Raw genomic sequence first — 15,250 nt, 5'->3', positions numbered from 1 at the left:
TTTTACTACACTGTTTTTCTAGTAGGCAGACTTTCCTATTCTTAACTAGAATTAAATGATATTGAATGTTTCACTTTCTTGTCAAGCCCTCAACTCATCCCCTCCTCAACTCATTCTATAATTTATAGACAAAATAGAAACCGTTAGATGAGACCTTCCCCAAAACCCACAAGTCTTCCTGTGGCCATTCTCTCCTCCTTCCTCCTACTGTGATGGAAGAGGTGTGTTTTCTTCTACTGGGGGCTGATCTTCCCAAATGCGCTCCAGTTCCTATCCCTGCCTGTCTCTGCAGGAGTCTTTTCCGGAAATGTTGGTGTGATGGTCTTTTATCCATTGATGCTTACCATGGCTCTAAACAACATTGATCAGGTGATGATCCCCATACTTTGACCTCCCGCTGCAGCTCTGGGCTCTATACTCGTGTCAAATGCTTGACAGCATCTCAGCTTGGATGCCTGATAGACATCTCAAACTTAACATGACCAAATATTTGATTTCTCTTCTTGATTTCTGTTCTTCTTTCCGGCTTTTCCATCTTAGTAATTTGCATAGCTGTTGCTCAGACAAATACTTAGTGTCATTTGTGGTCCTGATTTCTGTGTTAGCAACATCCTTAAAAAGTAATGTGCTTACCACACCCCAAACAAACTTAGATTGGTTTATCCTCTACACTGGCAAGTGGAGGCTAAACCAGATTTTTCTGAACAAAAAGAAAAAAGGAAATGTGCCTTTCACAAAAATATTGTGAAACAATACCCAATATTATGTAAAAATTTTTCATTACATATAGCATGCAGAAATACATGAAAAGAAAATTATGAATGTCTGTATACTACCCATGCAGCATAGTAAATAAAATAGTAAAACAACTTGCTTCTTAGAGCCCTCTCTTCAAAACTGAATGCTTTTCTCTCCCCCTGAGAACTAACTCGATTCTGCATCTGGTTTTTATCATTCCTGTGTAGTCCCCTGAAATTTTATTACAAATTAACATTATTAATCAATAATATAGAGAGATTTTTACATGTTGTAAAAGGGTTTATAAATGATATTGTATGCACCCTTGGGCAATTTTGCTTTTTCTGTTTTTCAATATTTTATTTCTGAGATGCAACCATATTTCTACCTGTGACTCTAGTTCATTTCCATGGATGAAAGTATCCTATTCTGTGAGCACACCTCAACTCTTTCCCACTCTTCTGCGGATGGATGTGGTGTTGTTTTCAAGTGTATGATTTTATAAGCAATACTTCTCTGAACATTCTTACTCATGTCTTCTGGTATATATGTGTAAGAGTTTCTCTAAGATATATATGGAAAAATAAAATAGCTGGGTGATAAAATACAGGCATCTTTAACTTTACTGGATATTGACCAATAATTTTTCAAATAGTTTAAATCAATTATATCACTAGCAATGGCCAACAGTTCCTTTGCCAGCACATCCTTGCCAGCCCTTGGTATTGTCAGACTTCTTAATGTTTTCCAATCTGAAGGGAGTAAAAATGTATCTCATTAGATTTTTATTTTCTTTTATTTCTCTGGTTATTAATATGATTGAGAATATTTTTATATATTTATTGTCCATTCACGTTTCCTCCTCTGTGAATTACTTGTTCAAATCTTCTGCCCAGTGGTATGTAAGGTTTTCTTCCTTAGAATATTATTTTTCCCAAGATCATTCCAAAAGAAAATAATTGAAAAGATATCTCTTCCATGAAGAGAATAGAATATAAAATGTGATCTTGGATTGGGCCACTAGATGCTTTTTATTCTTTGAAAAGATAAAAACAGAGACTAAGGTAAAGTTCATCACTGGACCATAATCGTACTTGGAATCTCATTAAATTACTAGTTGGGCATTGAGAAGGGCATCTCTTCTGGCAGTGATTGTACTACAGGGGTTGCCTCAATTGTGGTGGTCCTCTGGTCTGGAGAGGAACCTGATATGGCAGTGGAATGTGCCTTGGATGTGTCCAGGGAGTGCACTGTGAAGGGCCCGAGTCCAAACCTTACTTACTGCGACTTATCTCACTGACTATAGAGTGAGGCTGCCGTCCAGACCCTGCTGGCTCTTCCAAGCAGATGTGTGCAGGTGGCTTGCAATCTCAAGTGCTCCTCTATAAATAAAGTTTATTAGGGGATTAAGTGATCACTTGTCAGTCTTGAAAGGAGTAGATTGGACCCCTGAGCCTGACCGCTCAAAGATCTGAGGGATGCCCCTGGCATCTCCTTGTCCATGGAAGCTGTCTTTTCTAGATCTGTCTGTGTCTGTACCTCTAGAGATTTCTGACTTTTTCCCCCTCCAAAATACGCAGCCCATAAGCACTGTAATGTATTAGATTATACAGAGTATAATAAAGCATTCATGTTTTCCTCCCTCAACAGATAGAAAACAGATGTGTTTCTGAAACAACTCAGAAAGTGAAGGTGTAAGGAAGGAAGAATCATATTTTGCAGCCAAGAAAATGAAAGAACTATATTTCCAGACTAAGGTCATGATGTGCATATGGGCTAACCTCCACACCTGGGTAAGGCCGTTTGTCAACTTAAAACGGGGGAAAAGTGAGTGATCCATTTGAGTGTAAGTTATCTGTACCTGACATTTGTGGCCACATTGGATGTCCATACAAATTAATGATAACAATAATGAGGTAAAAACCTCTTCAATAGATTGAAGTTTCATCTTACTGAGTGCAGTTGAGATGACCGAGTCCTCTTCTGTGGATTTTGTAGATAATGTTACAGTGAAAAACTGAATTAATTTATTTGAGTCTCAATTTCCTTGTGTGTAACATGGCAATGCTGCTACACTGTACTAGTCCAAGTACTAGTCTTAGAACTAAAGTAGGAAAAAGTGTAATTTCATACTATCATTTTAACAATGAAAAATTACTAAGACCCAAGGTATTTTCCCACTTTTTCCATGGCTATACAGCCGATAAGTGAAGTCAGATTCAACCTAGACCCTAAATCCGGTGTTATTTCTGTTAATATTCTTTGCCTCTCCTCTTGGTACAGTGAAGTTTGATGATCAAATGAAGCAAGGTGTGAAAGTCTTTTGAAAAACTAACCCTGCAGTCAGTTATATGACTTACGATATTAATTCTTAAAAGAGAGAGAGACAGAAAATACAGAGAGGGATTCTGGCTCAGCCTCCGTCAATCAACTAAAAATAAATTGCACAGCAAATTACTATGCTAGGTACTCAGGGCACAGAGCGTGGTTCCCCAACCTCAGCACTATTGACATTTTGAATTAGATAACTCTTTGTTGGGGGTTGTGCTGTACATTGCAGGATGCTTAGCAACATCTCTGGCCTCTACTCACTAGATGCCAATAGCAACCCCCTACATCCCAGTTGTGACAACCAAAAATGTCTTCAGACATTGCAAAATGCCCCCCGCCCTCACTTGAGAAACACTAATTTAGAGACGTGGAGTGTGTGTGGCACTTGTTCTCTAAAGAACATGTACAGGGTAAGATAGATGAGTAATGTTTAGACTCGTGGTAAATTTCTGTATGTGTGTAGTCAATGCAAAAGATGGACAGGTTAGTATGGCACACATCATGGAAGGCTTTATGTAAGACACCAAAAATTTTGTTTTTGTTTTTAGATTTTTATTCCATAGGTATGAATAACAACAAAGACCTATATACAGGAGACACAGTAAATTTTAGGAGTAAGGAAACTTCGGCTTCTCCTTTACTGTAGTGTCTCTGTCAAAAGAAGTTAGCCTTTGATGATGCCGCATTTCCAATTTTACCACAAATAAACAAATACATAAACAATATAAAATGCATACTCTTAAAATGCAGAGTACAAAAGTGTATTGGTTGAAAATATATGATTGGCTTTAATTCTCTCATTTTATTTGAAAAACTTTTCCTTGCGTTTGTTATTCCATTGATTATCTATCATTTGCTATATGATCTAATTAATGTTTTTTGTTTGGTGTATTTGTTCGACCATTTGTGCTCCTCCTTTAATAAGTACACCAGTTATTACTACACTAGATCATCTCTGTCTAGCTCTCCCTTCTCTTTAATCACTTTTATCTCCTTCCTTCTAATTTTTTCTCTGAAGCCTATCTTTCACATCAATGGCTGTATTTGTAGCATTGTCTATTCTACTTCTTGCTATTGTAAATATACTTTTCATTTCTGTTCCAATTCTTTGTCTGGATTTTCTGAGACAGTCTGAGACATGTTTAAGGAAGAAATGTCAGAAATTGATGAGAGACTAGTGAAAGGAAGACTAAGAATCAAAGAAGAAATCAAAATGAAGACTGAAAAGTCATTTAATCTGGGAGACCGTGGACAGAGAGACTGGGGGCAGGGGCATGAGAAGAGGTCGGCTGTGCTCATGCCAAAGTTGAGCCAACACCACAGTTTCTGAATGCAACTCCCATTGCAGTTAAATGGACTTAGAGCAAAAGGTAGAACATTGGAATTAAATTAGCACAGGATGGAGAAGGACAACGTAGGGTTGCTGTATTAGTCATTGCAGAGAAACAGAATATAAAGAGATTTACAATAAGCGATTGGCTCACCTTCTTGTGGAGACTGAGGAGTCCAAGATCTGAAAGCTGGAGAGCAGTGGTTCAGTTCCAGCCTGTATTTGAAGGCTTGAGAACCAGAAGAGCTAATAGTGTGGGTTCCAGTCTGAATCTGAGTCCAAAGGCAGGAAAAGACTGATGTCCCAGCTCCAAAGCAGTCAAACAGAGAGAGACGAATTTTTCTTACTCAGCATTTTATTCCATTCAGGCCATCAACAGATTGGACAAGGCCCATCCATGTTGGAGAGGGCAATCAGCTTTACTCAGTCTACCAATTCAAATATTAATCTCAACCAGTAACACCCTCACAAACACACCCAGAATAATGTTTAACCAAATCTTTGGGACCCTGTAGCCTAGTCAAGTTGACACACAAAGTGAACCATCACAGTGGCCTAGTAAGGCCACTAATCCAGACCCAGCATGAGAACCCTCTCTCTCCATAGCACTTATGAATGCCTCTGTGTGTCTGTTAAGCAAGTGCCTGCACATCTTGTCTCAGGGCAGCTGAAGGCATTCACCATGCCCTGCGTCCCTTACATCAGCATCCACATATGATAGATGGGAAGGATGTAAGCTTTCTTAAATCTTGCAAAGAGTGGAAAAAGGCAGAACTTCAGTTCTCAGCATGACTCTAAGGAGGGTACAAGGAAGAACTACACATAATCTAAGGCAAAAGAAATTGCATATTATTGGTGAATGCTAAAACTTCTGCCCTAAGGACTGAGATTTAAAAGTATATATACACATGTCAAGGAAAGATTAGTTGCTCACTAACTTTAGTGTTTTATGCATTTCCCTGGATTTAACCCCAAAATTCTGAAATAGTATCCTTGTTTTAAGTCCCTACCTCTAAATAGTCCATCTACACTAAGCTAGGGGTCACAAGGTAATTAACTGCAATAATGATAAAAATATTGCAGTTAGAGCTGCAAATGCACACGTTTGGAAACAGAGAGCTTGCCTTTTTAGAGTAGTCAAAGTAATCACTCTAATGATTGAGAAAAAGATACTTAAATGCTAAAATAAATCATAAAGATCAAGTATACAAATTGCAAATGTTGCAATTATTCCATTTACCTGGTCTTCAAATGATAAACAGTAAAAGTCCAGAGCCCAGGGCAAGTACATAATCAACAAAATCCAAGCATATTATATTTTAATGAATTCCGGTCATAATTAAGTCATTCTGATTCTATGAGAGGTGAGAGCTGAGATGCTCTAGGAGGGCCTGCTACAGAGCACTGCCGATGGTGTCTACAATCTGTGGGCAGAGCCAGAGGGAGAAACCACTAGTAACTTGGGGTCCTGAGAAGGCTCAGGGAGTTATAGTAGCTGAACCCACCAAGCGTTCTGAGCACTTACCATGTGCCAGTGTTTTATACAGAGTCATGCATTTACATAACATGTATAAAGTCACAACTCCAAGAATTAGCCATAGTGATTGCCACCTTCTTGAAGATGAGGAAACTGAGGCATGAAGAGTTTAGTACAAAGCCTAAAGCATGCAGCTAAGAAGTGACAGAGCTAGGACTCGAATACAGGCACCTGTTTCCAGAGCTCACTTTCTTCACCACTTGGTAGCTCTTCTCTACTAGTCATTCAGAACAAGAGGTTGGAATCTTTGTATCTAATCACACATAGTGGCAGAAATCTCTTTGGCATCAACATTTTAGAAATCTTCAACAGAATGTTCCCATACTAGAATTTTGGTTAACTAGGAAGGTAAGCCGATAAAAGTTCAGAATAGGAGTCATCAAAGAAGAAAGTAGAGAGACAGAAAGAAATCTCAAGGGGGATTTGGTCTCAGCAAATATATTTTGAGTGCTCACTATTTCTCAGGTACTGTGGTCCATGATGCATGTACGTTTTAAATCAACACAGCAGCCCAATGGCATCAATCTTATGGACTCTGTTAGTGATGAGCACATGGAAGCCATGAACAATTCAGGGTCTTGTTCAAAGGACCAGGCTGAGGCCACACTCGAGCCAGTTCAGGCCAAGTCCTCTGAATCCAAGGTTGTGACTTCTAACTATCCAACCAGAAAATTGTGTCAGACAAGTCAACAGAACAGAAAGATAAGGGAAAATGAATTCAGAGTACAGCCCAAGGCCTGATTTTAACTTCAGATACTATAAAGGTCTCAGACTGGAGATTTGAGAATGAAAGTGCCAGTTGGCCCCCTCATGTCACACCATGTATGCAACTGCCTCCTTTCTCTATGAGTCTCCGAAGTAGATGTTGGTCACTCTGGGAAAGGCCTGTGTTCTCTCTGGGGGTGGGGTTTAGGTGAGTGAACATTCTTCTGTGCCTCAGGTCTTTTTATTCTAGATTAATGGTACCATTGAACATTACCTGGACACTGGACTCCCCTGCCCAGAAGGGGACCTCAGTTCTAAAGTACATAGACAAGGAGCTAAGTGGTGCCTTCATAGGCTGTGTATTCTTGTGCCGAGAAACACCGTCTTCGAGAGGGATTCGTGGTTCTAGGCTGTTCTTTGTACCCCTCACAGGTACAAATTTTGATCCATGTGGAAAGTTTAAATTTTAATTAAAATATGCTATTATGGCAATGTCCATCAGAAAACTCTGGAATGAAGCTTATCTTGTAGTGGCCTGGAGCAGGGAACAATAAGCTGGGTGTGGTGTGACTAACCATCCTGGTCCTGGTTGCCTGGGACTAAGGGAGTTCCCAGTATGTAGGACTTTAAGTGCTAAAACCAGGAAAGTCTTGGGAAAAATGGGTTGGTTGATCACTTTAGTGTGTAAGAGGGAAAGATCAACACAACATAAAACAAGGGCCAAAGGATGAGTGTGCTTGCCTCGTGAACATGGAAAAACATGTCTGGAGAGTGAATAATTCTACAGCCACATAGTGACATAGTGCTGCAAGGTGGGTAAATAATATGATCAAGTTGTTTTCTGCTTGTATTTGCATTTGCAGCAAGTTTTTTTTCCAGTTTTATTGAGATATAATTGACATATAACATTGTATGTTTCAGGTGTACAACATAATGATTTGACATATGTATATATTGCAAAATGATTACCACAGTAAGATTAGTTAACAGCCATCACCTCACATAGTTATCATTTTTTCTTTGATGAGAACTTTTAAGATTTACTCTCTTAGCAGCTTTCAAATATACCATACAGTAATGTTAACTATAGTCATAATGTTGTACATTACATCCCCAGACCTTATTTATCTTACAACTAGATAGTTGTACCTAGAAGTTTGTACCTTTTGACTACCTTCACCTATAATTCCTCCACCCCCACCCCCTGCCTCTGGCAACCACAGATCTGATCTCCGTTTCTATAAGTTTGGTGTTTTTAGATTCCTCATATAGGTGAGATCATATAGTATTTGTCTTTCTCTGTCTGACTTATTTCACTCAGCGTAATGCCCTCAGAGTCCATCCATGCTGACACAATGGCAGGATTTCCTTCTTTTTTTATGGCTGAGTAGTGTTCTATTGTATATATACCACAATTTCTTTGTCCATTCATCTGTCGATGGACACTTATGTTGTTTCCATGTCTTGGCTATTGTAAATAACACTGCAGTGAACACGGCGGTGCAGATATCTCTTTGGGACAGTGATTTTTGTTTCCTTCAGATATATTCCCAGAAGTGAGATTGCTGGATCATATGGTAGTTCTATTTTTAATTTTTTGGGGAAGCTCCATACTGTTTTCCATGGTGGATGAACCATTTTACATTCCCACAAACAGTGCACAAGCGTTCCCTTTTCTCCACATCCTCACCAGCACTTGTTATCTCTTGTCTTTTTGATGGTACTAAATACACACTTTTTTATTAATCTTTTCAAATGCACTGGCAAATTATTTATTATTTCAAAGTGTAATATGAGCAACAGGAAAACTAAGAACAAACTGAAGTGATCACTTAAAATTAGTGCTGAGAGGGGGCTGGCCTGGCGGCGCAAGCGGTTAAGTGCGCGTGCTCTGCTGCAGTGGCCCGGGGTTCGCCAGTTCGGATCTCAGGCGTGCACTGTCGCACTGCTTGTCGAGCCATCCTGTGGCGGTGTCCCATATAAAGTAGAGGAAGATGGGCACGGATGTTAGCCCAGGGCCAGTCTTCCTCAGCAAAAAGAGGAGGATTGGCAGATGTTAGCTCAGGGCTGATCTTCCACACATACACACAAAAAAATTAGTGCTGAGAGAGATTTCAAATCCCTCTGCTCTTACCACCTCCTTTCAATAGATAAGAAACCAACGCCCAGGAAGCAGGAAAGACTTGCCCCAAACCAGCCTTCCAAGCCTGGTTTTGTTGAGGTGCAGTGTTGAGATGCAATCTTATCAGAGGAAGCGCCCTTCTTGGATAATTCAGCATTTTGCCAAACACTGAAGACACAGTTGGACCACAACTCAAGTTGCTTTATGTAACAGGATTCTGTTCTGTTTGCCTGAGTTGGCAAAGTTTCTCTCTGAGGACTGGGAAATCTCTGCAGCTTCAGCAGGAGGCCTGCTGTCAGAGTGAGGGTGGCAGGCAGGAGCCGCTGGTTGTCAGCCTGCAAAAATGCCTTCAGGTGGCCACTGCATCCTAAACACAGCCCTGGGAGAGCTGACACCTCCCAGAAGGGCTGCCAAAATATTCCCACACAAATATGGAAGTTTAAGCCTTTATTAAGTAGCTTACTGTTTCTGCTTCGGCAAATGCAACCCACTGCTGGGAAGATACCCACCGTGCCTTCAAAGAGACGCAGAAAGATCAGCCAAGGAAGAAAATGTTTTGGGGAATCCTCATTCCAGTGGAGAAGTCACCTATCCCCCATCCCAACTGGGAAACAGAGCTGGGAAAAGCAGGCAGTTGCCTTTCTCTCTCTCTGTGTGTGTGTGTGTGTGTGAGAATTCACACTCAACACACAAAGATATTTTTTAATAATAATAATTTTCTTGATTTAGGAAGGAAAATCTAAGTGGAATTAGCTTGTCAACATGAAACCATTACTGGTTATAATTTATTTCAGAATGTTGAAAGTATTGGGGGTAGGGAGGCACCTTTGGCCAATAATTTGCAATATTCTGGACCCAGTTAATGACCTTTTACATATGGACTTGAGCAGACTCCATGGGTACAATATATTTTCAATGTCCCAGTGGATCGGGCCTAATTGATATCATTAGAGCCCCAGTCCTTTCGCACATGGCCTTGGAGATGTCGGTGTTTCCAAGAAAGCTGCTTTTGATTTATTTTGCTTTTCTTCTTTATTCTTTACCTATTTTCTTTCTTCCTTTCTCAAGTTCTGCTCAAAGGCCAAACTTGTGAAGGTTAAAAACCCACAATCCAACTGCAGGGTTGAAACATTCTGGCTTGCAAATCTGTTTCTAAAGTCGGGACATCTAACGAGATGCCCTTGGCATGTCTAACAGGTTATGAGGGAGTCTTTTTTTTTTAAAAAAAGAGGGCAGTCTATGTGTAAGACACACTAAAACATTTCAGTCACTTCTCAGATGTTTCTTGTTCCTGTTGGAAGAAAAGTATCTTCTTGTTCCAGCTGCAGCAAAAAACCTGAGGTTTCTAAATGATCTTAGACAACTTTTCTCTGTTCAGATTCAAGTTCTGTGTCCCCTTAGATCTGATACAAGTTTTCATCCTCAGCCTTCAGCTCACAATGGAACTTTTATAGAGAGTGATTGACTCTTGTCAAGTCTTTAAGTTTGACTTCTTTTTATTTAAGCTAAAGCAATCCAATAAATATGTTCAAATTGATTATGGTAAGCAAGCTTATGTGTTTTAGATTATTTTCAAATCTCTCCATCTGTCAAGAAAAGAGATTCTGAAAGCCATCAGCCAGAGATCATGAATTTCAGTTGGTTCTGGCAGTAACCGATGTTCAATAATAGCAGAGATTCAATTATTTAGTGTATTCATTTCTATCAATTGGATTGCATTAAAAATATTTAATGCATCATTCTTTGGTATTGCATTAAAATGAAAATATGAAAAGAATACCATTTATGGAATTTTATCCTTGAGATTTTTTTTTTCAGTAGCCCCTTATATTTATACAGTACAGAATAGATTACAGACCACTTTCACAAGTTCTTAATTGATGTTCAAAAACTTGTAAGGTATGCAGAGAATTCCTGTGTTATAGATGTGGAGACTAATAATCGAGGCAGCGAAATAGTTTGCTTAAGTCCGCATAGCTGAGATAGAACAGAGACTAGTGCCCATTACCTATAATTTCTAGTTCAGCGCTATGTCCGCTACCAATAGCGACCTGTTTTTGGAGGTGTACAAAGACACGACGTGGCTTGTAAAGCTTTGTGAAGTTTGCATTACCAGGTCGGCTTCCTTTGCCTAGGCTTTATGTCACTTCACGTTCTGCTAAATCAAACTTACTATGTCAAGTTTTACTTGTGCATTTATTTTTTTCTTTCTTTTCTTCTAGGCCTTCTCTGACATTCTTCTCTCTGCCTGGAATATTCTTCTTAGTATATTGATATTTGTGCTATGGGGGAAAATAAGATTAAGTTCCTCAATTAATAAATAGTGTTCTTTATTATAAGACTTCTTGGGGTCTTTAATATCCTAATAAGTGTTCCCAGTCTCCAAGAGGCAGACAGACTATGTAGAGTTTGCCTAAATTAACTAATCATGAGAGGTAAGTGATTTGCTCAAGATCATACAGCCTAATACTCCACCATCTTGGCCTCTGGGTTCTCAGCCCAGGACCCATGCCATCATGTCACACCGACTATCTGCCTTCTGTAGCAGACATTCATCTGTGCACTTTGGTCAATATACGGTAGAACTGTTTGGGAATAAAAAAGTCATAGAAAGAAGCTGACCTTACAGGAACTGACACTCTATAAAGAAATATAATCTCTCCCCAGCGTCCATATCCAGCTGGTAATTGAGAGTGAGAGCCTTTTGAAGCAGAGAGGGTTTAAGAACATATCTTCAACTTAGTAGCAACATCGTCAGATGCAGGGAAATCATTTTAAGTGTTCTCCATATCAGTAGCAATGACCAGCTCTGATTTTACAAATGGATTGTTCCATATAAAATATTATAATCTACAAGACTAAAATAGAAATAGACAAGCACACATAAACATCGTTTTCTTTTATGACACACATTTTAAAGAACATTAGTAGCTCCTAAGTCTTATAAATTGGCAGAGTCTGACCATTGGTGAATTTCAGGGAGAGAAAATAATTGGAGAAAAAATCTGATACAGCAAGAGATCACAGGGAAGAGAAACTTTATCTTCAAACTCGATATTCCTGAGGCTTCTGGGTTCTTTGGTTGCAGACAGGGCAGACCCTAGTCCACAATACACCTTTATGCAAATTAGAAAAAGTTGCATCCCCTAGGCAGAAATAACCCCATAGCTAAGACATCCTTTCTTCCTGGAAAGCCCAGCCCTCAGGGCTAATGGCTTGGTGAGCCAAACAAAGTGAGGCTGGATTCCAACCCCTACCTACCTGCCCCCCTTAGCTGAGTGTCCTGGTGCAGTGAACTTGCACAACTGCACAGCGAGCACTGGCTGAAGAGAACTCACTCCTCCTCTTCTCTCTCCTGCCTCCTTCAAAATACGATGTGTCATGCTCAGGCAGAGAACAGCACTATTAGAGACCATTATCACTTAATACATTTTTATGGGCAAGGAGTGTTCTTCTATAGACTTCCCCCTTGGGTGCAGATATAAATTTCCCAGGGAGCTTTCAATTTCTTTGTCCTGATGCTACATCCCCTCTCCACCCCATCTATCCCACTCTCTGGAATTCTCTTCCTTATTCTTCAGGCTTCCCTCTGTCCTACCTCCCTTTTGGTGCATGCACTCTGACCTTCACAACCCTGCACATATGTAAGGTACAAAGAGTTTCCCAGCCATGATCAACAATATATAAATCCCAGAGGCAGCATTAAATTACAACAGTTTTATTTCCACCATCATTCTCTCCCGCCTTTACCCTCCCTCTCAAAGTGAAAAGAACCTTGATGTTGTTGGGAAACAGATGAATGGGTTCAGTTAGCAGAGATATAATGCTCGTGCTGTTTCTTTGGGAAATCACAGGGCTAAAGTGCAAAGTAGCTTCTCTTCTAGGTCAGGGAGGTGCACATTAGCTATTTGCTTTAAAAGGTATTGTTAAGAATTAATCAAAATGAAATGCAGGTTTTCATTCTCTTGGGGAAAGGATAGAGCCTGAAGTGAGGTCGACCTGAGACTAACTCTTGGTTTGGTTACAAACTGCATGAGCGTGGCCCAGATCAAGCTGCATCTCACCGCAAAAGCTGCAAAATGGGATTCACAGCGCCTCCCGCTGGCCTTTCTGTGGGAAAGAATGGACACAGTGTCACTTGGGAGCATGTTAGATTTCTTTCCCTCCTCTGTCCTGAGTCTCTAGCTGTTCTCTATTATTTCTTCTTCTTTGACTTCCACTCTTTCTCAATGGTGCCACTCTTCCTTGCTTCTCTTCTTTTCTCTTTCTCTTCTCCCACATTCCCAAAAGAAAACAGTATATTTTTTCCACTGTGTTCTTTAGAGGATTTTCTTTTGCAGAGTGGTGTTAGAGCCCTTTGATGAAGACAAAACCACCATGAGATCCTAGAAAAGTTCACCTGGAGCCACTGTGTGTAGAACCAGCCCCACAAAGAGACTACCCTTCATGAAGAACTTGTGAATTGAAAAGAATGTTTCTATTCACTACAATATCTTTCTAACTTAACAAGGGGAAGTTAAAAGACTTGCTCCTGAACTCAAGGAACATCAAACTTTACATATTTTACTTCACCATAACCCTAGAACAGTGAACTATTCCTGGAAAAAGGCTTTCAGGGACATTTCAAGAGAAATACCCTGCAAATGATTAAGGAACTGACCCAGCCGTAAAGCAAGGGATGGAGCTTTCTTGGGTGATTTTTTCCCCGTGAGGTTATTGTCCTTGGGTCAGTAAGAAGGTATTTATGTCTAAAAGCTTTATACTGATTAAAAGCAAATAGGATTCTACCTCTCCACTCTGGTCTCCATCCAAAACCCTTTTGGGGCCAACTCAAACCTTGCAGGTGAATGAATTCAGTATTTTTTCACAGTATTTAAAAAAAATACTCTTTTGCTTGCAATTAAAAAATTTATAGGGGCCGGCCCGGTGGCACAAATGGTTGAGTGCGCGCGCTCCACTGCGGCGGCCCAGGACTCGCCAGTTCGGATCTCGGGCGTGCACATACGCACCGCTTGTCAAGCCATTCTGTGGTGGCATCCCATATAAAGTAGAGGAAGATGGGCACGGATGTTAGCCCAGGGCCAATCTTCTTCAGCAAAAAGAGGAGGATTAGCAAATGTTAGCTCAGGGCTGATCTTCCTCACAAAAAAAAAAAAAAAGGTAAAAAATTTATATATGTGTGTATATATATACATATATGTATCTCCCTGATTGAGTTTCGGAACAGTATTATGTAGGTCTCTGGGAGAAATGCAATTGTCAGGCAGGGTTGAATTAGGAGGAAATATTTAACATTTCCATTTCTACCTCTCCTAGTTTCTCTTCTCTTTCTGCCCTAGCCCCCTCCTCTTTCTCAGCCCCACCAGATACTCTGAATTGTGGTGAGTAATTCTGACAAAGCCCCAGCAAAATACAACTGCCTTTCCAAGAGCCAACCCCTTCCTGTGAATTTATATGTCAATCCAGTTGGATTGTTAAATTCCAACCACTTTAACTCAAAAGCCGTCTATTCAAATATATTTATAAAGCAAATAGCAAAACCACCCACTGTCAGATGCTCACACATATGCACACTTAGACACCTCAACAGCCAGTGCGGCCCTGACAGTAGGCACAGCTGCTATATTCTACGTTATTCGAAATGCAATAATTAGCTCCTATAAAGGAGGGGAAAAAAAGACATCACTACCTTGCAACAAATTATTGGAATCAGTATGTCCAATTTTTCAAGATTCAATGCTGAAAGGAAAATCCCACTCTAAGTTAATATGATGTGGCTGTCATGATGAGACGTGCCAGCACTCTGATATCAACAGTGGCTTTTAGTCTGTCTACAACAGGGAGACCATCTTCATTGCAATTCCTGGAGGAAGGTGAGCTAGAAAGTAGTCTATCTCAGATTTTAATCATTCACTTACAAGGTTTCGAGGTTTGCATTTCCTTTTATAATTTAATTTAGTTGTTTGTTTTCGAATACAGGTTAAAATGCACTCATCCGTCAAGTTTAAGGCATCTTCTTTCTCCTGTGTAGATATTCATTTCAGTCCATCCCTGTTGACTGTGCAAACTTCAATCCTCTAATATGTTCACTATGATGTAGGTATCCTTCTCTTATTTTTCACTTGAAGGAAAGAGCATTCAGAGTGGCTGACATTTACAAATGCAGAGAATGATTTAAAAGAGAGGCCAGGCTTGTTTCCCTAGCCTCTACCCAAATTCTCCCTTTGGGTTCACAATGTGGTTTTATAAAACTAAAAATGTATTACAATAAATACTCTTGGCGGACAGTGAACCCAATCCTGGAGTCCTAACTGCACAATTTAAATTGACAGCAATGGGAATTCTTCATACACAAGAGTCAATTAAAATCATGAAATTGGGCCCAGGGTAGGTTCAAGGGCATTAACGTTCAGAAAGACTTTGACATTTGCAACAGAAATGGGCCAGGGACTCCCTTCAGGACACCTCATAGTTCGTCATTTAAACT

Source organism: Diceros bicornis, chromosome 5 (genome assembly GCF_020826845.1).
Source record: "Diceros bicornis minor isolate mBicDic1 chromosome 5, mDicBic1.mat.cur, whole genome shotgun sequence".
NCBI lineage: Eukaryota > Metazoa > Chordata > Mammalia > Perissodactyla > Rhinocerotidae > Diceros > Diceros bicornis.
The sequence above is the reverse complement of the archived record's forward strand: the minus strand, read 5'-3'. Positions refer to the sequence as shown.